Source organism: Leptodactylus fuscus, chromosome 11 (genome assembly GCF_031893055.1).
Source record: "Leptodactylus fuscus isolate aLepFus1 chromosome 11, aLepFus1.hap2, whole genome shotgun sequence".
NCBI lineage: Eukaryota > Metazoa > Chordata > Amphibia > Anura > Leptodactylidae > Leptodactylus > Leptodactylus fuscus.
In genome coordinates this window covers 8,649,005-8,674,635 of record NC_134275.1, presented here as the reverse complement: position 1 = coordinate 8,674,635, position 25,631 = coordinate 8,649,005, and the positions used below count along the sequence as shown (strand labels likewise).

General features: G+C 42.2%; 1 protein-coding gene across 1 annotated transcript in view; it reads left to right on the top strand.

The window, feature by feature from the left end:
• The window catches only part of NEXMIF (neurite extension and migration factor), a 295,924-nt gene that overhangs the window by 132,823 nt on the left and 137,470 nt on the right, over nt 1-25,631 (top strand). Inside the window, exon 2 of the mRNA XM_075260374.1 lies at nt 14,039-14,099. The gene's annotated coding sequence lies outside the window, so the exon portion shown is untranslated. The remainder of the gene's footprint in view (nt 1-14,038; nt 14,100-25,631) is intronic.

Below are 25,631 nucleotides of genomic sequence, written 5' to 3'. Positions count from 1 at the left end.
AAATGATTCAATATTATTTCCTGGGGAAGGTATTGATTGGAAGGAGCTGCATTTGGAAAGTGGAGAATAACATTTAGTAAGGTATGATGGATGTCTGTGATATCTAAGCTCATCGCTTCCACTTTACTTTATGGGGTAAACTTGTATATACTTAGGGTTGTCACATGACTAATGTCTTCTACATTTGCATAATCCTGTAGCCTTCATGCAATGCTTCAGGTTATCATATATTGACTGTACATTAGGTGTAGGAACTACTACACCATCATTATACAATGTACGACATCCAGAGTGAAAATGTTCTTCTCCCCTTAACATTACCTTGTGACTGTCTGATGTTTCTGCCGGTCTGTGTGTCCTGGCCTCTCATGATGGTGTCCCAAAATGGATATGTGATGGCTACAGACTGTGTGACCTCAGTGGCCATGACAGGTCACCGGTACGGCCAATGACTGGCTACACCACATACATGTCTGTGTCGAGAGAGACTGGAGACTGGCAGGGGACAACAGGAGCAATGGGGAGTTGGGCCGTCGGCTTTCACTACTTTAATAACAATCAAAACAATTTTTAGAAAATGAAAGGGGCGCTCCATTCTTAGATGGTCCATTCATCGATGATCAGAAGGGGCTGCAGTGCTTATACCAGGGTGATTCCGGCACAGTTGGGTTTTTTTCCTCTGGCGCCCATTGTAGTTCGTTTCGTTCCCTAATATGCTAATTAGCCTTTCTACTGTCAAGTAGGTGATCAAATAAAAAAAAGGGGTCTGCCTCTAATTGGACAACCCAGTTGCCTAATTATCATATCAGGCATTGATCACTTAGGAATAGGAGGCTACAGATGAAATGCCAACTGCTCTGGAACCGCTGCAAACAGTGACTATTAAAGGGATGTAAGGAACTGGGGACGGGGAAAGGTCTTCTTTAACCCTTGCTTTATCACACCGCTTGGAAGTGCGGAGGCCTGACCCTCACCAGAATGGCCGCCTCTTGTAGGAAGTACAGCTCTGAAGCTCTCAGGCCTACGTAGTCTGTTCCCTGTAGTCACATTCGTGGTAGACTAAGGTAAACACTCCTGGGCATGTGCAGATTTTATTGTTCAGATAGAGAATCAATGTTCCTGTGTAAAGTAATGTGCTACAAAGTATCTCCATCTGTTCTAGAATATTTGCAATTTAATCTAAACAATAAAGTCATTATCTTCCCATAGACACTTGTGTTATTATTCGATCCGAGGCTAATAACGGATGAGTCAATCCCACCGCAGGATTCGGCTCGGAAATATTACCGCAGATGATTATGCAAACTATCATTTTATATGTTTTTGTCTTTACTACGCTCAAAAAAAAAAAAAAAAAAAAAAAAAAAAAGAGCAAGAAGAAGTTTTAATGAACCTTCTTAACCTCCTCTTAATGTAAGAAGATGAAAGCGGAATATTTGATTCCCAGATTCCGGATTCGTTCCTGTGTTTTGAACCATTTTTGCTGCACTAATAGGAGTCATTTTGTGTTAAAACTTTCATTTTTATCAGGGAATAAATGTATTATTTTTCCCTTGATTTTGTATGAGATCGTGCGGTTTATCGTACTTGTCCTGGAGTAAATGACTATAAACCCTCTTAGGATTTGCACCTGATCCTGAAACAGAAAAATCTCTTGTGCTACAATATTTTGTTACTTTTCTTTATTTCCTACTGGTGACCTTAAAGTGGACCTTTCACCATTTCCATCAATTCAAGTCCTCGGCCTTTGTTAGGCGGCTCTCTGCTGATTCCAACACAGTTGGAGTTTTTCTTCTAGCCCCCGCCATTCCTGATCCACAAGTGCAGGCAGTTTTGGTGCCTGTTGTGCTATATAAGGTCAGGTGGGCGGAGCCAGACAGGGGGTGTGTGATTCAGTGCTTCAATCAGAAGCAGCCGGTGTCAGGGCTCAGGATCCCACCTCCTTGTCTGCTCTTATGCCGTTCACTATCTATAATACATAGCATTATGCTTTGATACAGATGTATATACCTGGCAATATAAATATTTATATTTGAAATAAGAAACGATCAACTTTTATTTCTAATTACTAATTTTTTATTGATTGCAATTTTTTGGATACTTTTTATTTTTACACAGTACCACAAAGGGAATTGATCACAGGATTTATATACAATATACTGCAGATGTACATTGTATGGTATATAGGTCCTGTTTCTACAGGAGCCGGGTTGTTAGTCCTCGTGGCTGCCATGGCAATCCTTAGAAATCCCACAATCTCGTCTCTCCCACGCCCTCCTCTAAGCACTTCGATGCCGTAATCGCTATTGATCGCATCATCTAAGGGGTTAATACTCCGGGAACTGAATCAGGCTCCAAATGGATAATGCCTCCATACTAGCTGTATCTCAGCACTGCACTGGCATGATGATGAGTATTATCTATATGCTCAGGGTGACGTAACACTACGGCGCCGGGAGAGAAGGAGTTAAGCATAGAAAGAAACGCTCCGAACAGTCCTTGTAAAGGGAGTCGCTGTAATCTCTTCTCAGCATTCCTTCTCTACCTGTCCATCGGCCATGTTTCCAAAAACTTAGGCAGAACAGGCAAGTTACGGTCCACATTAGACTCCGTGTCTGCGTTTTACCGGCCACCAGAGGGAAATAACAATTTCTATAAAACAGAATATATTGTATATTTCCCTTCATTGTTGGGCCGTGTTACTGACGATGAAGGATACAAGAGAAGATACGATGAATGATCTCATCCCCTATATGAAGTATTACTAGTAACATTGTATCATCTTCTAATCACATTCCTACTCTAAGCAATATATTCTAAGTAAATCTGATATTGCCGGGGCCCTACGTTGCAACTATGTTGCTTTTTTTGTTGCAGATTTTGTTGCGATTTCTTCTGCAAAAGGAATGGGAACTATATAGGAAGTTCTTATACTTCTCCCTTCTGCTCAATCCACTCCTGACTTTGGCTCAAAAAACTGCAACAAAAAAAGCCGCGTTTCCCTCGTGGTGGGGCTTTAGCCTTAGGCCGAGGCCCCACGTCGCGAATGCGTGTCAGAAACATTGCAGCTAAAAATGCTGCGTATTACAGAACCTGCAAAATGGATGGGATTTTTGCTAATTCTACCCACACATTGCAATAAAAGATCTTGCAGCGGAAATGCTACGATTTCAAAAACATTTGCTTTATTGTAAACTGCAGCGTGTCCATTATATAATAAGGAAACCCTGGTGTATAATAGGGACAGAAAGTCTGCAGCGGACTGTCTGAGTAAAACGCTGCAGAAAAAAACAATGCAATTTTTGGCTGTCTTGCAACAGTTTTGCGATTGACTTGGCCGTACTTTTGCAAAAATTCCTGCACCAAAGAACCCGCGTCTATAAAACAAACTTACCAAACGTTTGCTATCTTTGCAATGTTTGATGAATATCTTTTGTATCAGAAAGTTATACCAATAACTGCAGGGTGACCAGTTCAGCTCTGCTACATCTATAAGGTCTCAGTCCTGAGTCAGTAGTGAGACATCTGCAGAATACAAGGCGTCTATTTGCTAATAATAAGATGACCGGGCCTTTGTTTGTGTTTTATTAATTAAACTTCAGAACTGGAAACCCTTTTGCACCCGCCTGGAAATGGCCAATGATACGGTGCAAAATATTACTAATGTCTATGATTAAATAGTAAAAAAAAATCTGATGCCGTGCCAGTGGGAATATTTGCAGAAATATAGAGATCGTAACACGACTGATTCTGCCGTGCAATTATCTCTCCTTTTGAGTCAGTCTCTGTGGGTTTCAGATTCAGAGCTTTTTGGCAGGATTTGGCTTTTAACAACAGGCACGAATGCAAAAAGGCTGGTAAATGGGATGAACAAAAAAAAAATACACAAATATATGTTTATAGATGGATCGAAAATTGATCCGTCAGGCGGAAGGAGAAATAGACGCCGCTCTGTGCAGTCAGACTGACGGAGAATAGGGTCTTAGGGCTGTGTCTGTCACTTCATGTCACCAGGTATGGAAAGTTATCAAGTATAATTTTTACATAAAAGTCTATGGAAAGAGGAAAGGCTGCTGGAAAAGACATAAACAATCGCTGCAGCTCTGCTGTGGGTCAGGAAGCTCTTATAACACTGCTATGCTGTGGAATGAGGAAATAACTTACCCCACTCCTCTCCATAGACTTCTTGTTTTTAATGTAGATTTTGAGCCCCACATAGAGCTCACAATGTACATTTTTTCCCCTATCAGTATGTCTTTGGAATATGGGATGGAAATCCATGCAAACATGGGGAGAACATACAAACTCCTTGCAGATGGTTTTTTGCCCTTGGCGGGATTTGAACACCAGGACTCCAGCGTTGCAAGGCTGCAGTGCTAACCACTGAGCCACCGTGTGGCCCCTTCTCCATAGACTTCTGTGTGCAGTGAATATAGAGACTCTAAACAAATAGTCTGAGCGAAAGAAAGCTGACCATGCACAAGATGGGGTCTATATAGATAACCTTATGTCTACATTTTAACCAGGCCTTTGTTACTAGGGAGTCGCCTCTCCAAACAGTTACAGGTTTCTGTTACATTGCAGAAAATCAGAACAGAGTATCACAAATGATTGCAGTGTCACATGATGGACTCTTAGGCCGGGGCCCCACGGTTCTTTCCACCGCGTTTAGTGCTGCGATTACGGCCCGTGGGGCCTTAGCCTTATACGTTATTGTGCCTTGTGTATAATTGGGGGTTTGTCTGGGACTGTGATATTGATAGCTGTGACCTCTTCACTGCTTGCCAGATACAGCGCCATACCTTGTATAGTGGCTGTTCTTGATATTGCAGCTCGGCCACATTCCTTTCCAGGGACTTGTTCATGGATGTCACTGCCTGATAAGAGGAAGTGGAGCTCGATATTCGGGTTAATCCTCCTGGAGAACGCCTTTCAGGTGTCATCTCTGTAAATCCCATAGAGTCTTACTGAGCACATGGAGGCTATACAGTACTATGTGTGTCCTGCAGTATATACTCCCATATACTCTTCCCTTCTTATGCATCAGTTTCACATCAATGTATTTATAACACACCTCCGAGTATTAGGGAGGCGTACAGCTTGTGTGTCCTGCAGTATATACTCCCATATACATCGCCCTTCCTATGCATCAGTCTCACATCACATGCATTTATAACACCTCCGAATTTGCATGTTCCCTTTCTGCTGGTGCGGGTTTCCTCCTACACTCCAAATACATGTTTAGATTGATTGGCTTCCTATGAAGACGTCTATGTGGGGGTTTGGGAAAGGAAATGCAGGCTGTGAACCCCGCCGGTGACAGGAATTGATGTGAATGATCTTATTCTGTGTGTAATGATAAAGTGTGTCAGTGCTATGTAAATAGCAGCAATAAATAATATAAGGTGAATAAGCCCCATGCCGGCACAACAATAGCTGTATGAACCCCAGCGCTATCAGAAAGCGACATCAGACGCGGTGTCTTTGGTTTGCACCGCATGCACCAGATCCCTCATGTGGCTTTTCTTTAAAAAAAATGAGCAGGAATCAATGAACTATAGATATAGCTGTCTGTTTACTAATGGGGGCCTGAAATGGAGCTGCTTTATTAATACCGCACGACAGCGACATTAACCTGGCACCTCATTATCACCGCCACTAAAGCACTGAATTATGTATTGCCGCCATATGCTGCATGGGGCTGACTTGCATAAGCAGGGCCTCTACCTGCCGTCCTAGGTTTGCATTGTATTCTGCTTCTCCCCGACTGCCCCTGGAGATGATGTAGGATCTGTCCACTACCTGTCAGTCCGTGCACCCAAGGCCAGGCCTGCTCGGATCCTTCACACTTGTCTTCTTCAATCCTGCACTGCAAGACAGGTGAAAAATAAAAGAATAGATAAAGCCGCAACTCTCAGGAAACAAGGAGCACACCATGCAGTGCAGACACCACCATGGCCACTCCGCCATTAACCCCTGATCTGCTACCATGGCCATATAATTACCCCTCTGATACATAGGTGAATATCTCAGGGTCCAATGCTCATATTGCATCCTATTAGACAGAATCAAATGTAAAATTCAGTCTTGTTTCTGCCAGACAGAAGGATGAACTGCAGAGAAACTAGTGATGGGCAAAGTGTGTAAGACAGTCAGGTGTGGGTTGCGAAACTCAAAGTGTCAAACATGGAACTTCCCATGATTATAGTCACTGGTGTAATACATAATCCCTACCAGCTAGTCAGCCGTCCTGAAGAGGATCATGGGACGTTCACTCTCTCACAGACTGATGACGTCACCTTCATTGATCACATGGTACAGCTGCAGTCCAACCCTATTCAAGTGAATGGAGCCGTTCTGCAATACCAAGCGCAGCCCCAATATGTGATCAGGTCGTCAATATAGAAGTCCTGCAAAACCTTGTTAAACCCAAATGGTGTCAGAAATCTTCTGAGTCAACTTTAATCCATGTCAACAGGCTGCAAGTGTGATTTAGTTATTGCCACCACCTGTTAGGTGCCTCAAGTAAGTAACAGGTGCTGTTAATTACACAAATTAGAGAAGCATCACATGATTTTTCAAACGGTGCCGATACTTTTGTCCACACCCTTTTTTATGTTTGCTGTGGAATTATATCCAATTTGGCTTTTTGACAATTCTTTTTGTGGGTTTCCATTGAGGACAAATTAAATGAAGATAATACCAAAGAATTTGTGATTGCAATCATTTTCTGGAAGAAAAGGAGTATTATCAGACAGAATTGCAGGGGTGGCAATACTTTTGGCCAACACTGTACCCATCTGATCAGAACTTTGACAAGCAGAGTCAGAGCGTCTTCTGGCTCAGCCTCCAATCCGGGGCTGAGGCGGGGTATATAAAGCTGGCTCTGACACTAATGTATTGCTTGTGATTGCATCTTGTAGGGTCTCTGTGGCTCAGTCCTAGTCCCTCACCATGTTTTTCTGCTGATCTCCAGCTTTTGCTTGTTCCCCTGATACCTGACTCAATCTGTTCTCTTTTCGTTTTGGCTATTCCTCTACCCATACACTTGTTTTACATGACTGTCTCAGCCTCTCTACCTGCAGTAGGTTTCCAGGTTTAGTCTTTACCCCATGAGTGTTCTTCTTTGTGGGGTGACACCTGAATTCTTAGCAGCGAAGTCCATCCTGCCTTGCGGCTGGCTCTGGTCCATGGCCTTGGGGGACGGGAGTGATGCCGGATTATAGGTAGTTTATTCTGCTTGTGGCTTGTTGATCCTATCAGTTACCTCTGTATATTTAGAAGTTCCATAACTTTTTAGGGAGTTACTTATGTGGTGTATTAATAACACTATTGGATCCAGGTAAACGGAACATTTTAGCTACATAGTTGCAATCTGTATAGAGTCTTGCAGTATTGAAGACTATAAGTGTATATAGTCAGGACCACATGGTGATTTGTTGTTGTGTGGTTGTGTATATTGCAGTATTGTGCTACTAAATCCCAACTAATGATACAGATATGGCCACAACGCACATTGCAAGGACCGTAACTCAATTGTTGGCAGAAGTCCAACCCTGCAGGATTACTATTCGTTGCGACATTTACCATCTCAATATCATGTTTGTTCATTTCTATCTTGTACACGCTAATAGATACTTGTAATACCGTGGTGTTGGTGAACTATGGGCTTTTCTGAAAGAGGTGTCACTAAGTTCCTATTAAAAAGTGAGCGGATCTTGTCTCTAGTCTGACTCCGCTCATCTGTCATGTGTTACAAGAGCTAAATATGGATGGCAAATGAGAATTATAACAGAGAATTTCAGCTTCACCTCCTCACATTCACACATTCTAAACAGCGGAGTGCCAAATCAATAGGAGAAAGCAGGAAAAAAAAGAAGAAAGGAAAACAGAACTCATATTGCAATAACACTTTTTAGATTTTTGCCTCCCCGCCGAGCGCAGAGTTTTGCAAAGGCAGATGGGGTTGTTGAGCAAGTTTATAAGCTCTCAGCTGCAGTCGGAGCCCGGGAACGTACTGATGCAAAACGCTAAATGAATGATTGTATGCGAGCGACCGGCGGAGGAATCCTTTAACTACCCTGTCAAAGAGCAGATGTGAAAGAAGAATATATTTTCTACCTCCTCTGCCAGGGGTGTAGCATGATGCTCCAGGGGTTTACGTCCAAATCTGTAACAGGACCCCCATTTATGGGGTGTATTTATATCACTAGTGTCAACTTATGTGGGAGAAAGATCCTTGGACCCCCAACAGGCACCATGGCCGACAACAACTGCTCTGCACCCCCTAGAGCGATACCAATCTGCTGTCATCACCATCTTCTAACCCACATATAACCTTATTACAAGGTTATAGTTAGGACCGTTCCATGTGGTCATGGAAAATACAGTCTATAGAGAAGTTGGATTTACTGATCTGAGCGGGGACTAAACTGATACAACGAGTTTAGTTCAGAGTCGAAGATGGGCCAGACAAGGACATGGTTGTCTATGGTGGCCATTATTCTCTAATCTCAGGATGGGGAAAGTGTCTTATGACTGCAGAATGAAAGTCCCTGGTATAAAGGAGGCAGTTATATACTTCTCTCAATTCCAAGGTTCTGATGGAGGAATCCGAGTGCTGCGCTCTGTCATTCCCATAATACTGAATGTAGTTCTGGTCGGGCCAGATTGTTACCACTGTAGACTTGGGGATACCCGCTCACATGATGTGAATCCCAGCATTCAGACCTCCAGGATCAGACACTTGTCCCTTATCCCATAGCTCGGACGCTTCTATTCCCAACATCGTGTAGACCTTTCCTTGAAATGTGTTTGCAAATGGAGAAGAAACCCTGATACATGGCGAGATATCAGGGAGTCCCGGCAGACTCTTATGGTCATACTTGTCCCCTCGATGTGTGGTAAGACTGTAAAACAAATTGTCATGTGAAGAATACAAATATACCAACCATAAAGCATGAAGGAAGCCATTGACCTTTTGATCAGATTCTTGCCTTTTAGTGCAGAACTTGAGACCTCCTGGTGCTGCACAAAACACTAAATCTACATTTCCAGCTCCTTGACAAAGGCGATATGGGAGGGCGAGTGCTCAAACGCTTAGCGGAGGTCAAGAGAAGAATCTGCACCGCGCCGCACACGTAATACCCTTATAGAATTAACCCTCGCTGATTTTTTTGTAATAAGAGAATCAATGAAAGCAGCGTGAACATCCCGCTATGTGCGACACAAAGTATCTTCATACAAAGAATCCTTGGCCCAGGGTGTCCTCTTAAGAAGTAAAAAAGACTGAAATTCACTGGTTTTACCTTCGCTGCTGCAAAATAACACTAATAGATCAGCACACAGCGAGTACACGGGAGATAAGATGGCCGCACATCATCCATCCGCTGATAATATTGTCAAAATGGGCTATATATATTCTAGTATGTCAAAGATCGTAACAGGGGGCTTTCTGGAATGATCATTTTGATGGAGTCTCCTAATAGGTCGGGGTCTGTCTTCTGACTTCTCTGAGGTTCTGCAGTAACATTGTATTTCCTTCATTCTGTGCATTGGCAAATATTTATGGGCTATTATAAGACAAACATACAAGACATTCATATAAGACAACCATACAAGACGTACATATAAGACAAACATACAAGACATACATATAAGACAACCATACAAGACATACATATAAGACAAACATACAAGACATACATATAAGACAACCATACAAGACATATATATATATAAGACAACCATACAAGACATACATATAAGACGTACATACAATACAACCATACAAGATATACATACAAGACATACATACAATACAACCATACAAGACGTATATATAAGACTGTTGTTGATACCTCCATACCTATGATGGTGCTTGAAAGTTTGTGAACCCTTCACCATCTTATTCTGCATATATTTGACTTACAGCTACATCAGGTCCTAACCGAATCCTACAAACTAGTCAGAAGTATTAGACTTGGTCATTTATTTATATCAGAAAATCATCCAATGATTACCCATCTGTGAGTGAGTGACAAAGTATGTGAACCTTTAGAATTAGCAGATAACGGAAGGTGAAATTACATTCAGGTGTTGTTGATAGGATGACAATCAGGTGCGAGGGGGGGGGGGCGATCTGCTTTATTTAAGGAACAAGGGTCTATCATAATCTAATCTTCATAACACATGTGTGTGGATGAATGTCTTGGCAGAAACAAAGGAGATTTCTGAGGACCTCAGAAGAGGAGTTGTTGATGTTCATTGGGCTAGAATAAGATATAAGAGTTTGGACTTCACCAATCGGAAGTCAGACAAATTGTGTACAAATGGAGGAAATGCAAGACCATTATTACCCTCCCCGGGAATGGTTGACCAATGTTTGACCATTCTCACTTTAGCTAATGTTAATGTTTATTGGTCCGAACAACAATCGTGGCTACACGGACAAGCCACATGAAACCCAAATAAAGCTTTAGATTAGATATATATAAAAAAATAGATACAAACCCCTCATACATCTGTTACGCACAGCGGTGGTTGTATCATAGAATCATGGTTTGGCCTGTTCATCTGCATCTGTTCCAGGACGACTTCCCATCATTAATGGAACAATGAATGATTAATGATACCAGCAGATTCCAAAGGAAAGACATCTGTCCATGAGCCAAATCTCAGGAGAACCCGGGTCATGTAGCAAGGCAACAGTCTTAAGCAGATTAGTTCTTCTACCAAACAATGGCCAAGAAAGTGTTGGAATGGCCAAGTCCGAGTCCTGACCTTAATCCAATAGAAATGTAGTAGAAGGGCCGGTACTATTCCGTTATCGGGCCAGCAGAGCTGTTCAGCACTAGTATCGGGACAGCAGCAAGCAAGGCCGCATACCCGCATCGCAGTACAGTTCCGGACAGCATCGCGCATCGCAGATGAGTTTGGGACAGCATCGGGTTCAGCAGCATTCACACACACACACAGCTAATTGTAAGTGGATATACTTTATTTCGTAATTGCCGGCAGAGATGCTCAGCACTAGTTATCGGGACAGCAGCAGCATCGTAGTGAGAGAAATGGACGTGTCGGGCTGTGTTATATAACTTGTCTTAAACAGGAGGCATGAAATTAGCGATCTCTTTTAACAAATCTGTGAACATTGTTTCTTTGGAATGATTTTGTCGCCACATAAATTCGGCTAAGTATGACTCCAGATGCTGGCGGGCTGTTCCGCGCTGTCTTTTATTGCGCCATTTAGCACTTCCCCACAAACGTTCCACATTTTGCGTGTGGCACTGAGTGTTTGGGTCAACAAAATTGTACTTGTGGTTCACTGTTAAATGGTCGTAGCCAGCAGCTTTTAAGTCTGTAGTATTATACCCCTTCCAGCAATCAGAGTATATTATACTCCCATCTGCCACGTTGGCTTTAATAGAAGCTATCAATGTTGTAGCTGATCTTTCTGGGACTGCAACAACAAAACACTCCTTAGTCTCACGGCACAATCCTCCAAAGATCCATTGTGGTGGCAGAACCCGGCCGCTGTTGTTTTTCCTTTTTGTAAAAAGGCTTTCATCCACCTCAACCACTTTGTTTAGGCCTCCTATTTTTGTAGAAGGTCGGGATATTAAGGCACTTGTACACACTTCGCGGAGGTAATTATTCCAATCTACGAAGGTGTTGTGATTCATCTTCAATTGCTGTTCACAAAACTCTACGGATGTCAGCTCTTGGCACCAACAATATATGAAACGGGCAGCCGTAAGAAAAGGAATGCGTGAGTTGGCAAACCAAGTTTGCGATCTCACACCCTTTTTTTCGTCACACGGACGTTTGCTGCACCGCCATTTTGGAGATGCTTTGGCCAAAAAACACATTTTCATCTGGTGGTTACGAACACAAAACCGGCTCTTATGGATCAGACCATTGGCTTGGAACAGTTCAATTGCTGATTTTTCATCTGCAGGTAAATCCCACAGCGTGTAATCCATCTGACAAAACTGCTGAGAACTGTGACTGAAACAATGGTGAGTACTGTGACTACAACTACGAACACACTAATTTGGCGCCCAATTTTTCTGTCAGCATCGGACCAGCCCGGCACGTCCATTTCTCTCACTACGATGCTGCTGCTGTCCCGATAACTAGTGCTGAGCATCTCTGCCGGCAATTACGAAATAAAGTATATCCACTTACAATTAGCTGTGTGTGTGTGTGTGTGTGTGAATGCTGCTGAACCCGATGCTGTCCCAAACTCATCTGCGATGCGCGATGCTGTCCGGAACTGTACTGCGATGCGGGTATGCGGCCTTGCTTGCTGCTGTCCCGATACTAGTGCTGAACAGCTCTGCTGGCCCGATAACGGAATAGTACCGAAGGGCCTAAAGCAAGAAGTTCGTGGGAGGAAACCCAACAACATAACAGAGCTGAAGCTGTATTGTATGGAGGAATGAGCTGAGATTCCTCTAAGCCAATGTGAAGGACTCGTCAATAATTAACGTGTCGCAGTTACTGCCGCACAACGTTGTCACATGGGACGCTGAAAGCAAAGGTTCACATACTTATTAGATCATTTTGTACTAGAAATAGATGAGTAAGTCTAATAGTTCTACTCATTTATTTGATTTGGTTCTTTACATTTCGGTAAAATTTATGCAGAAATGTAACGATTTAACAAACATCCAAACACCTCTGTATATGGACAACCTCCTACTATTAAGTGTTCACATCAGGCTTAGTGCATTATCTCAGACACTATGGGGCAGATTTATTATTGAATATGCACCATCATTCTGGCACATTGGGGCAGATTTATTAAGACTGGGGTCTCATACGCAAGTTGTTAGGGAATTGCCAGGACAGCAATTCCCCAGTAGCTGCTGAACCCTGGAGGAAGGGGCACAAGAGACAACGAGCCCTGGTCTGAAACCCCCCACTGTCCCTTCCTGCTTGCCGGTCCTATCCTAAGTGATAGGCGACAACTTGGAGACGATCCCTTCCTATATACGTGACACAAAGAACGCAGACAAGACAACAACAACAAATGGAGGTCAGCTAGCCAGGGTTCGGTAACAATTAAGCAATGCAGTGTCAAAATTAATATCCAAAAGAATAGTCAATAGGGAAAGCCAGAGGTCAGGAATCAGAATACACGAAGAAACAATAAGTGAAAAAGCCAGCACGCACAAGGCAATAGCAAGCACCAATGTGAATAGGGAGGAAGAACCCGCCCTGGATCTGATAGGAAGGCAGGCTGTCTCTCACAGGGCAAAACAAAACTTAGAGGAGCAGAGGGAAATGAAGGTGAAGGAATAGGACAGTGTTCAGACAATGCAACCAAAAACTGTAAGCAAGTTATCAAACTGTGCATGCCTCCTGCACCGCAGCCTGCGAGCAGAGGGGGGCGCAGAGGGGCCTCTTCAGGAAGCAGAAGGAATTTCCATATGGCTAGTTCAGGGCGTCATTGAGAAGCCGATGCGCTCTTATGTCACAGTAGCCATATTGGTGACTAGTTATTGTAATGAAACTTTCCCGACTGTAGATACAACCACAATACTACTACATAGTAGTGGCGAATAGTCTATAGAACAGGAGCCCAGATCCCGAAGGAGTCTTCCAATCTCATTTCTTATCACTACTTCCACATCCTTCCTAATCACTTGCGCCCAGGCAGATGGATAGGGATGCCTATGCACAAAACAGTCCTAAAAAAAAGTGGCATCGCCGTAAATACAGGGCAATTTCTATTCTCATTCGAGAGACGCAATAGGTCAAAATATTTCCATCAGCAGGAGCTGCACATAAGAAGGCTTGCAATAAAAATAATTTGCAGTTGATAACTTGACATTGTTTCAGACCAAGATAGGGACGGGAAGATAAAAGATAAATACAGTGCAACTGATGCTTGTGATGTGCAATTACCATGTCAGCTTTCCCCGCACAGCCTGGTTTGTAGCCCCACCTGTGTGTTTTCTGCCTGTGACAAGGCGCAGGTGCTCGGCTCTGCTAAACCCTTTACTTTATCTTGTTTTTTTTTCTTGTGCAGGTTCCTCGGTCCATATTGAGGCGGAAGAGAATCACAATCGAATGGGTCCTCTGAGCAACAGGTAACAAGAAAAGCAAGTTCCTGTTTAATAGCGCTCCTAAAATGTCCCTTTGTCATCCCTAATCCCATTAGCATTTTGCATTGTGCAGAATTTTTATCATGTTTTCTGCTATAACGCACGGTGACTTTACACGAAATAATTGGGGCTTAGTGGCAGGAGGAACACGTCAGAGATAAGTGTCATTTGTTTTCCAATATTCCTTCTGGTGGAACGAGAAAGAAAAAAATAAACCCTTCCAGTCGATGACAGCAGGATGATTCCAATGTCTTGATTTGTGCCTTGAAATTCTAATATTATAAATACAATAATATATAAAAAGTATAAGAACATAAAATATTCATATTATTAAGAGACAGCGAGTGGTTAGCAAAGTGCGTCCTGTTCTCAAAAGTGCAAAAGGAATTTATCCCTGGGCACCACGGGCCGGAAACACCGCAATTTGGCCGTGGCGTAAACACCGCGGGAAAAATCGCAACATTTCACAGTGATTTCAAAGTGGATTGGATTCTTGCAAATCCCACGCCCACTTTGCAGACCCTGCACCCTGCACTGTTGCGGTTTTGAAAATCGCAGAATGTCCATTATATCTACGGAAATGCCGGCGGCTTTCCAATAGATATAATTGTAACAGAAAGTCCGCGGAGGAAAACTCTGTGAACTTTCTGTTCAAAGTGCTGTGGGAGGAATCGCAATGCGTTTAGCGTTGCAGTTCCGGCCCGTGGGGCCTTAGCCTCAACCAAGCAAAACAATGAGTTTTTGTCTGCGGATTTTGATGCTTTTCCGCGACATTTCTGTGGAGTGAGGAATTTGGTGTGGAATTTCAGCGCTATAAAAAAAAAGCCTCCCCTTGACTTTAGTGGGTTCCTTTTTCTATGACCCTAGAAGTCCCTGTTCCTCTGGTTCTTCTATCCTGCACAGTACGGGGAGAGTCGGTAGTGACTCCCGGGGTAGATTTAGTCTATGGGTAGTATATGGTCCGGATTCTCCGATAGGGTAAGCTGGTCGCCTCTCCATTGCTGTCTCACAAAGTTGCCCGAGATCACAGGATCCATTTTTATCATAGGCGAGCCTCGAGCATGTTAGACTGCTTTCACACAGAGTAACACTCCAAACATTCTGACACGTAAACACGTGTCAGAGTGAGCGATGTAGAACAGAATCCCATTGACTTCACTGGGTTCGGTCTTACACGCGTATCACATTTGAAAGCCTCCCATTGAGTTCAATGGGTAGCGCACGTAAGACCGATCCCATTGAAGTCAATGGGATTCTGTTTTACATCGCTCACTCTGACACATGTTTACGTGACAGAATGAGCGGAGCGTTACTCCATATGAAAGCAGCCTGACATATATTATAGAGCTGTTTCTGGCTGCAATAGTTACTTTGGATTTCTTGTAGCTTCACTTACTAGACCCAGAATAACATTGGGCAGGTTTATCCCGGTATTGCACTTGCAGACAGCTGAGAATTTTCACAGCTATCCTTGAATATAATCTAAATATATTACATTTACTGTTCGTTTATATCTGGGATATTCACACAGCTTGGAAGACAACGGCTTGAAAAACTTTCACACAAGACGCATCACATGTATAGTCACGCTATGCCAGATATTAGTGATATATCTCGTATTACTCTACCCTGCAATGCAAAAGAACGTAGTAGTCCGTAGACTTGTCCTTTGCAGATGTTCTGTCCCAGCGTTTCTGCAGGTCTAATCGACAGTCTGAGATGTACGCATTTTAGAAATTGCAACATTTCTGCAGCAGATTGTTTCCTGCATTGTGTTAATGGGATTTGCTAGAATCCACTTTACAAGTAATGTTGAGCGCTGCGCGACCTCGGCCTAAAGTCCAGGATTAGAACAACAAGGCCAATTAGTTTGCTGGTTCTGTGCAGTTTTGCAGCTCAGTCCCATGAACTTCACAGGTGCTGACCCACAACAACGCCACCACACACCCTACAGACAAAGTGCGGTGCTATTTATGAAGGAGAGCAGCCATGTTATTCTATTTGTAGCTAAATGCTGTGTCATTTTGTGCTTGACTTGTTCCTGGAAATGCACTGAAATTTCTTGCCGCTCTGTTATAGATGATACCGCTCTGTTATAGACCATACCGCTCTGTTATAGATGATACCGCTCTGTTATAGATGATACCGCTCTGTTATAGATAATTCCGCTCTGTTATAGACCATACCGCTCTGTTATAGATGATACCGCTCTGTTATAGATGATACCGCTCTGTTATAGATGATACCGCTCTGTTATAGATGATACCGCTCTGTTATAGATGATACCGCTCTGTTATAGATGATACCGCTCTGTTATAGACCATACCGCTCTGTTATAGATGATACCGCTCTGTTATAGACCATACTGTTCTGTTATAGATGATACCGCACTGTTATAGATGATACCGCTCTGTTATAGACCATACTGTTCTGTTATAGATGATACCGCTCTGTTATAGACCATACTGTTCTGTTATAGATGATACCGCTCTGTTATAGATGATACCGCTCTGCTATAGATGACACCGCTCTGTTATAGATGATACCGCTCTGTTATACATGATACCGCTCTGTTATAGATGATACCGCTCTGTTATAGATGATACCGCTCTGTTATAGATGATACCGCTCTGTTATAGACCATACCGCTCTGTTATAGATGATACCGCTCTGTTATAGATGATACCGCTCTGTTATAGATGATACCGCTCTGTTATAGACCATACTGTTCTGTTATAGATGATACCGCACTGTTATAGATGATACCGCTCTGTTATAGACCATACTGTTCTGTTATAGATGATACCGCTCTGTTATAGATGATACCGCTCTGTTATAGATGATACCGCTCTGTTATAGACCATACTGTTCTGTTATAGATGATACCGCTCTGTTATAGACCATACTGTTCTGTTATAGATGATACCGCTCTGTTATAGATGATACCACTCTGTTATAGATGATACCGCTCTGTTATAGATGATACTGCTCTGTTATAGATGATACCGCTCTGTTATAGATGATACCGCTCTGTTATAGACCATACCGCTCTGTTATAGATGATACCGCTCTGTTATAGACCATACTGCTCTGTTATAGACGATACCGCTCTGTTATAGATGATACCGCTCTGTTATAGATGATACCGCTCTGTTATAGATGATACCGCTCTGTTATAGATGATACCGCTCTGTTATAGATGATACCGCTCTGTTATAGACAATACCGCTCTGTTATAGATGATACCGCTCTGTTATAGACCATACTGCTCTGTTATAGACGATACCGCTCTGTTATAGATGATACCGCTCTGTTATAGATGATACCGCTCTGTTATAGATGATACCGCTCTGTTATACATGATACCGCTCTGTTATAGATGATACCGCTCTGTTATAGATGATACCGCTCTGTTATAGACCATACCGCTCTGTTATAGATGATACCGCTCTGTTATAGATGATACCGCTCTGTTATACATGATACCGCTCTGTTATAGATGATACCGCTCTGTTATACATGATACCGCTCTGTTATAGACCATACCGCTCTGTTATAGATGATACCGCTCTGTTATAGATGATACCGCTCTGTTATAGATGATACCGCTATATTATAGACCATACCGCTCTGTTATAGATGATACCGCTCTGTTATAGACTATACCGCTCTGTTATAGATGATACCGCTCTGTTATAGATGATACCACTCTGTTATAGACCATACCGCTCTGTTATAGATGATACCGCTCTGTTATAGACCATACTGCTCTGTTATAGACGATACCGCTCTGTTATACATGATACCGCTCTGTTATAGATGATACCGCTCTGTTATAGATGATACCGCTCTGTTATAGATGATACCGCTCTGTTATAGATGATACCGCTCTGTTATAGACCATACCGCTCTGTTATAGATGATACCGCTCTGTTATAGACAATACCGCTCTGTTATAGATGATACCGCTCTGTTATAGATGATACCGCTCTGTTATAGACAATACCGCTCTGTTATAGATGATACCGCTCTGTTATAGACCATACCGCTCTGTTATAGATGATACCGCTCTGTTATAGATGATACCGCTATATTATAGACCATACCGCTCTGTTATAGATGATACCGCTCTGTTATAGATGATACCGCTCTGTTATAGATGATACCGCTCTGTTATAGACCATACCGCTCTGTTATAGATGATACCGCTCTGTTATAGATGATACCGCTATATTATAGACCATACCGCTCTGTTATAGATGATACCGCTCTGTTATACATGATACCGCTCTGTTATAGATGATACCGCTCTGTTATAGACCATACCGCTCTGTTATAGATGATACCGCTCTGTTATAGATGATACCGCTATATTATAGACCATACCGCTCTGTTATAGATGATACCGCTCTGTTATACATGATACCGCTCTGTTATAGATGATACCGCTCTGTTATAGATGATACCGCTCTGTTATAGATGATACCGCTCTGTTATAGATGATACCGCTCTGTTATAGATGATACCGCTCTGTTATAGATGATACCGCTCTGTTATAGACCATACCGCTCTGTTATAGATGATACCGCTATATTATAGACCATACCGCTCTGTTATAGATGATACCGCTCTGTTATACATGATACCGCTCTGTTATAGACCATACTGCTCTGTTATAGACGATACCGCTCTGTTATACATGATACCGCTCTGTTATAGATGATACCGCTCTGTTATAGATGATACCGCTCTGTTATAGATGATACCGCTCTGTTATAGACCATACCGCTCTGTTATAGATGATACCGCTCTGTTATAGACCATACCGCTCTGTTATAGATGATACCGCTCTGTTATAGACCATACCGCTCTGTTATAGATGATACCGCTCTGTTATAGACCATACTGCTCTGTTATAGATGATACCGCTCTGTTATAGACAATACCGCTCTGTTATAGATGATACCGCTCTGTTATAGACCATACCGCTCTGTTATAGATGATACCGCTCTGTTATAGATGATACCGCTATATTATAGACCATACCGCTCTGTTATAGATGATACCGCTCTGTTATAGACTATACCGCTCTGTTATAGATGATACCGCTCTGTTATAGATGATACCACTCTGTTATAGACCATACCGCTCTGTTATAGATGATACCGCTCTGTTATAGACCATACTGCTCTGTTATAGACGATACCGCTCTGTTATACATGATACCGCTCTGTTATAGATGATACCGCTCTGTTATAGATGATACCGCTCTGTTATAGATGATACCGCTCTGTTATAGACCATACCGCTCTGTTATAGATGATACCGCTCTGTTATAGACCATACTGCTCTGTTATAGATGATACCGCTCTGTTATAGACAATACCGCTCTGTTATAGATGATACCGCTCTGTTATAGACCATACCGCTCTGTTATAGATGATACCGCTCTGTTATAGATGATACCGCTATATTATAGACCATACCGCTCTGTTATAGATGATACCGCTCTGTTATAGACTATACCGCTCTGTTATAGATGATACCGCTATGTTATAGATGATACCGCTCTGTTATAGACCATACCGCTCTGTTATAGATGATACCGCTCTGTTATAGATGATACCGCTATATTATAGACCATACCGCTCTGTTATAGATGATACCGCTCTGTTATAGACTATACCGCTCTGTTATAGATGATACCGCTCTGTTATAGATGATACCGCTCTGTTATAGACCATACCGCTCTGTTATAGATGATACCGCTCTGTTATAGATGATACCGCTCTGTTATAGATGATACCGCTCTGTTATACATGATACCGCTCTGTTATACATGATACCGCTCTGTTATAGACCATACCGCTCTGTTATAGATGATACCACTCTGTTATAGATGATACCTCTATATTATAGACCATACCGCTCTGTTATAGATGATACCGCTCTGTTATAGACTATACCGCTCTGTTATAGATGATACCGCTTGTGATGTACGGGGGATTCAGAAGCTCTGGTTTATTTCCCAAAAGCAGTCTTTATTGCAGCAGACAAGCTTAAGGGTACAGGCAGTGCTGCTCAGCATGTCAAAACAAACAAATGAAAATAAAGACCTACTCCTGTCCGGCAGCTTACTAAATGAGTTTTTCCCTCACTAACCAGGGGTCAGCCTACTGCTGACCTCCTTACAAACAGGGTTTACAAGTAAACAAGAGGTGCACATACCCAGCCCTTTTAACAGCATCCTTCTTGGCAGAGCTTTTCCAGACTGGTTGAGTGTGTGTTTCAGTCTCTCTCCTCTCTCTCACTAACCAGCACACCTGTGCTACTTACAAAGCCCTGCTGGTCGGTTCCCAAGTCTGGAATGGATTGCCCTGCAGGGCTGCCCCGAACTTTTACTCCAGTCCGGGACCTACAAACTAAAAGCCTGTGCATACTGCAACAGTCTTGGAGAAAAATAGCAGTTCTCCCACTCTGTTATAGATGATACCGCTCTGTTATAGATGATACCGCTCTGTTATAGACCATACCTCTCTGTTATAGATGATACCGCTCTGTTATATACCACACCGCTCTGTTATATACCATACCGCTCTGTTATATACCATACCTCTCTGTTATAGATGATACCGCTCTGTTATAGATGATACCGCTCTGTTATAGATGATACCGCTTTGTTATAGATGATACCGCTCTGTTATAGACAATATCACTCTGTTATAGACCATACCGCTCTGTTATAGATGATACCGCTCTGTTATAGACTATACCGCTCTGTTATAGATGATACCGCTTGTGATGTACGGGGGATTCAGAAGCTCTGGTTTCTTTCCCAAAAGCAGTCTTTATTGCAGCAAACAAGCTTAAGGGTACAGGTAGTGCTGCTCAGCAGCTCAGCATGTCAAAACAAACAAATGAAAATAAAGACCTACGCCTGTCCGGCAGCTTACTAAACGAGTTTTTCCCTAACTAACCAGGGGTCAGCCTACTGCTGACCTCCTTACAAACAGGGTTTACAAGTAAACAAGAGGTGCACATACCCAGCCCTTTTAACAGTGTCCTTCTTGGCAGAGCTTTTCCAGACTGGTTGAGTGTGTGTTTCAGTCTCTCTCCTCTCTCTCACTAACCAGCACACCTGTGCTACTTACAAAGCCCTGCTGGTCGGTTCCCAAGCCTGGAATGGATTGCCCTGCAGGACTGGCCCGAACTTTTACTCCAGTCCGGGAACTACAAGCTAAAAGCCTGTGCATACTGCATCAGTCTTTGGGAAAAATAGCGGTTCTCCCACACTATACCCCTCTCCACTTCACACGCTCTGTTATAGACCATACCGCTCTGTTATAGACTATACCGCTCTGTTATAGACCATACTTCTCTGTTATAGATGATACCGCTCTGTTATAGACCATACCGCTCTGTTATAGATGATACCGCTCTGTTATAGATGATTCCGCTCTGTTATAGACCATACCGCTCTGTTATAGATGATACTGCTCTGTTATAGACAATACCGCTCTGTTATAGATGATACCGCTCTGTTATAGATGATACTGCTCTGTTATAGACAATACCGCTCTGTTATAGATGATACTGCTCTGTTATAGACAATACCGCTCTGTTATATATGATACCACTCTATTATAGACTATACCACTCTGTTATAGATGATACCACTCTATTATAGACTATACCACTCTGTTATAGATGATACCGCTCTGTTATAGATGATTCCGCTCTGTTATAGACCATACCGCTCTGTTATAGATGATACTGCTCTGTTATAGACAATACCGCTCTGTTATAGATGATACTGCTCTGTTATAGACTATACCGCTCTGTTATAGATGATACCGCTCTGTTATAGATGATACCACTCTGTTATAGATTATACCGCTCTGTTATAGATGATACCGCTCTGTTATAGATGATACCACTCTGTTATAGATTATACCGCTCTGTTATAGATGATACCGCTCTGTTATAGATGATACTGCTCTCTTATAGACAATACCGCTCTATTATAGACCATACCGCTCTGTTATAGATGATACTGCTCTCTTATAGACAACACCGCTCTATTATAGACTATACTGCTCTGTTATAGATGATACCACTCTGTTATAGACAATACCGCTCTGTTATAGATGATACGGCTCTATTATAGACCATACTGCTCTGTTATAGATGATACCGCTCTGTTATAGATGATACTGCTCTGTTATAGATGATACCGCTCTGTTATAGATGATACCGCTCTATTATAGACCATACCGCTCTGTTATAGATGATACCGCTCTGTTATAGATAATACCGCTCTGATATAGACCATACCGCTCTATTATACATGATACCGCTCTGTTATAGACCATACCGTGCTGATATAGATAATACCGCTCTGTTATAGATGATACCGCTCTATTATAGACTATACCGCTCTGTTATAGATGATACCGCTCTGTTATAGATGATACCGCTCTGTTATAGATAATACCGCTCTGTTATAGATGATACCGCTCTGTTATAGATAATACCGCTCTGTTAAAGATGATACTGCTCTGTTATAGATGATACCGCTCTGTTATATATGATACCGCTCTGTTATATATGATACCGCTCTGTTATAGATGATACCGCTCTATTATAGAAAATACCGCTCTGTCATAGATGATACCACTCTGTTATAGACCATACCATTCTGTTATAGATGATACCACTCTGTTATAGATGATACCGCTCTGTTATAGATGATACCGCTCTGTTATAGATGATACCGCTCTGCTATAGACCATACCGCTCTGTTATAGATGATACCGCTCTGTCATAGATGATACCGCTCTGTTATAGATGATACTGCTCTGTTATAGATGATACTGCTCTGTTATAGACCATACCGCTCTGTTATAGATGATACCGCTCTGTTATAGATGATACTGCTCTGTTATAGACCATACCGCGCTGATATAGATAATACCGCTCTGTTATAGATGATACCACTGTGATATAGATGGTACCACTCTGATATGGACCATACCGCTCTGTTATAGACGATACCGCTCTGTTATAGATGATACCGCTCCGTTATAGATGATACTGCTCTGTTATAGACCATACCGCGCTGATATAGATAATACCGCTCTGTTATAGATGATACCGCTCTATTATAGACTATACCGCTCTGTTATAGATGATACCGCTCTGTTATAGATGATACCGCTCTGTTATAGATAATACCGCTCTGTTATAGATGATACCGCTCTGTTATAGATAATACCGCTCTGTTATAGATGATACTGCTCTGTTATAGATGATACCGCTCTGTTATATATGATACCGCTCTGTTATAAATGATACCGCTCTGTTATAGATGATACCGCTCTATTATAGAAAATACCGCTCTGTCATAGATGATACCACTCTGTTATAGACCATACCATTCTGTTATAGATGATACCACTCTGTTATAGATGATACCGCTCTGTTATATACCATACCGCTCTGTTATAGATGATACCGCTCTGTTATAGATGATACCGCTCTGTTATAGATGATACCGCTCTGTTATAGACCATACCGCTCTGTTATAGATGATACCGCTCTGTCATAGATGATACCGCTCTGTTATAGACCATACCGCTCTGTTATAGATGATACCGCTCTGTTATAGACCATACTGCTCTGTTATAGATGATACCTCTCTGTAATAGATGATACCACTGTGATATAGATGATACCGCTCTGTTATAGACCATACCGCTCTGTTATAGATGATACTGCTCTGTTATAGATGATACCGCTCTGTTATAGATGATACCGCTCTGTTATAGATGATACCGCTCTGTTATAGATGATACCGCTCCGTTCTAGATGATACTGCTCTGTTATAGATCATACCGCTCTGTTATAGATCATACCGCTCTGTTTTAGATGATACCGCTCTGTTATAGATGATACCGCTCTGTTATAGATGATACCGCTCTGTTATAGACCATACCGCTCTGTTATAGACTATACCGCTCTGTTTTATACCATACCGCTCTGTTATATACCATACCTCTCTGTTATAGATGATACCGCTCTGTTATAGATGATACCGCTCTGTTATAGACCATACCACTCTGTTATAGACCATACCGCTCTGTTATAGATGATACCGCTCTATTATAGACTATACCACTCTGTTATAGATGATACCGCTCGGATATAGATGATACCGCTCTGTTATAGATGATACCGCTCTGTTATAGATGATTCCGCTCTGTTATAGATGATGCCACTCTGTTATAGATGATACCGCTCTGTTATAGATGATACTACTCTGTTATAGATGATACCGCTCTGTTATAGATGATACCGCTCTGTTATAGATGATTCCGCTCTGTTATAGATGATGCCGCTCTGTTATAGACCATACCGCTCTGTTATAGATGATACTACTCTGTTATAGATGATACCGCTCTGTTATAGACCATACTGCTCTGATATAGACCATACCGCTTTGTTATAGATGATACCGCTCTATTATAGACTATACCACTCTGTTATAGATGATACCGCTCTGTTATAGATGATACCGCTCTGTTATAGATGATACCGCTCTGTTATAGACCATACCGCTCTGTTATAGATGATACCGCTCTGTTATAGTTGATACCGCTCTTTTATAGACCATACCGCTCTGTTATAGACCATACCGCTCTGTTATAGATGATACCGCTCTGTTATAGATGATACCGCTCTGTTATAGATGATACCGCTCTGTTATAGATGATACCGCTCTGTTATAGATGATACCGCTCTGTTATAGATGATACCGCTCTGTTATAGATGACACCGCTCTGTTATAGATGATACCGCTCTGTTATGGACCATACCGCTCTGTTATAGACTATACCGCTCTGTTATAGATGATACCGCTCTGTTATAGATGATACCGCTCTGTTATAGACCATACCGCTCTGTTATAGATGATACCGCTCTGTTATAGATGATACCGCTCTGTTATAGATGATACCGCTCTGTTATAGACCATACCGCTCTATTATAGATGATACCGCTCTTTTATAGATGATGCCGCTCTGTTATAGACCATACCGCTCTGTTATAGACTATACCGCTCTGTTATAGATGATGCCGCTCTGTTATAGACCATACCGCTCTGTTATAGACTATACCGCTCTGTTATAGATGATACCGCTCTGTTATAGACCATACCGCTCTGTTATAGACTATACCGCTCTGTTATATACCATACCTCTCTGTTATATACCATACCGCTCTGTTATATACCATACCGCTCTGTTATATACCATACCTCTCTGTTATAGATGATACCGCTCTGTTATAGATGATACCGCTCTGTTATATACCATACCTCTCTGTTATAGATGATACCGCACTGTTATAGATGATACCGCTCTGTTATAGATGATACCTCTCTGTTATAGATGATACCGCTCTGTTATAGATGATACCGCTCTGTTATAGATGATACCGCTCTGTTATAGACCATGCCTC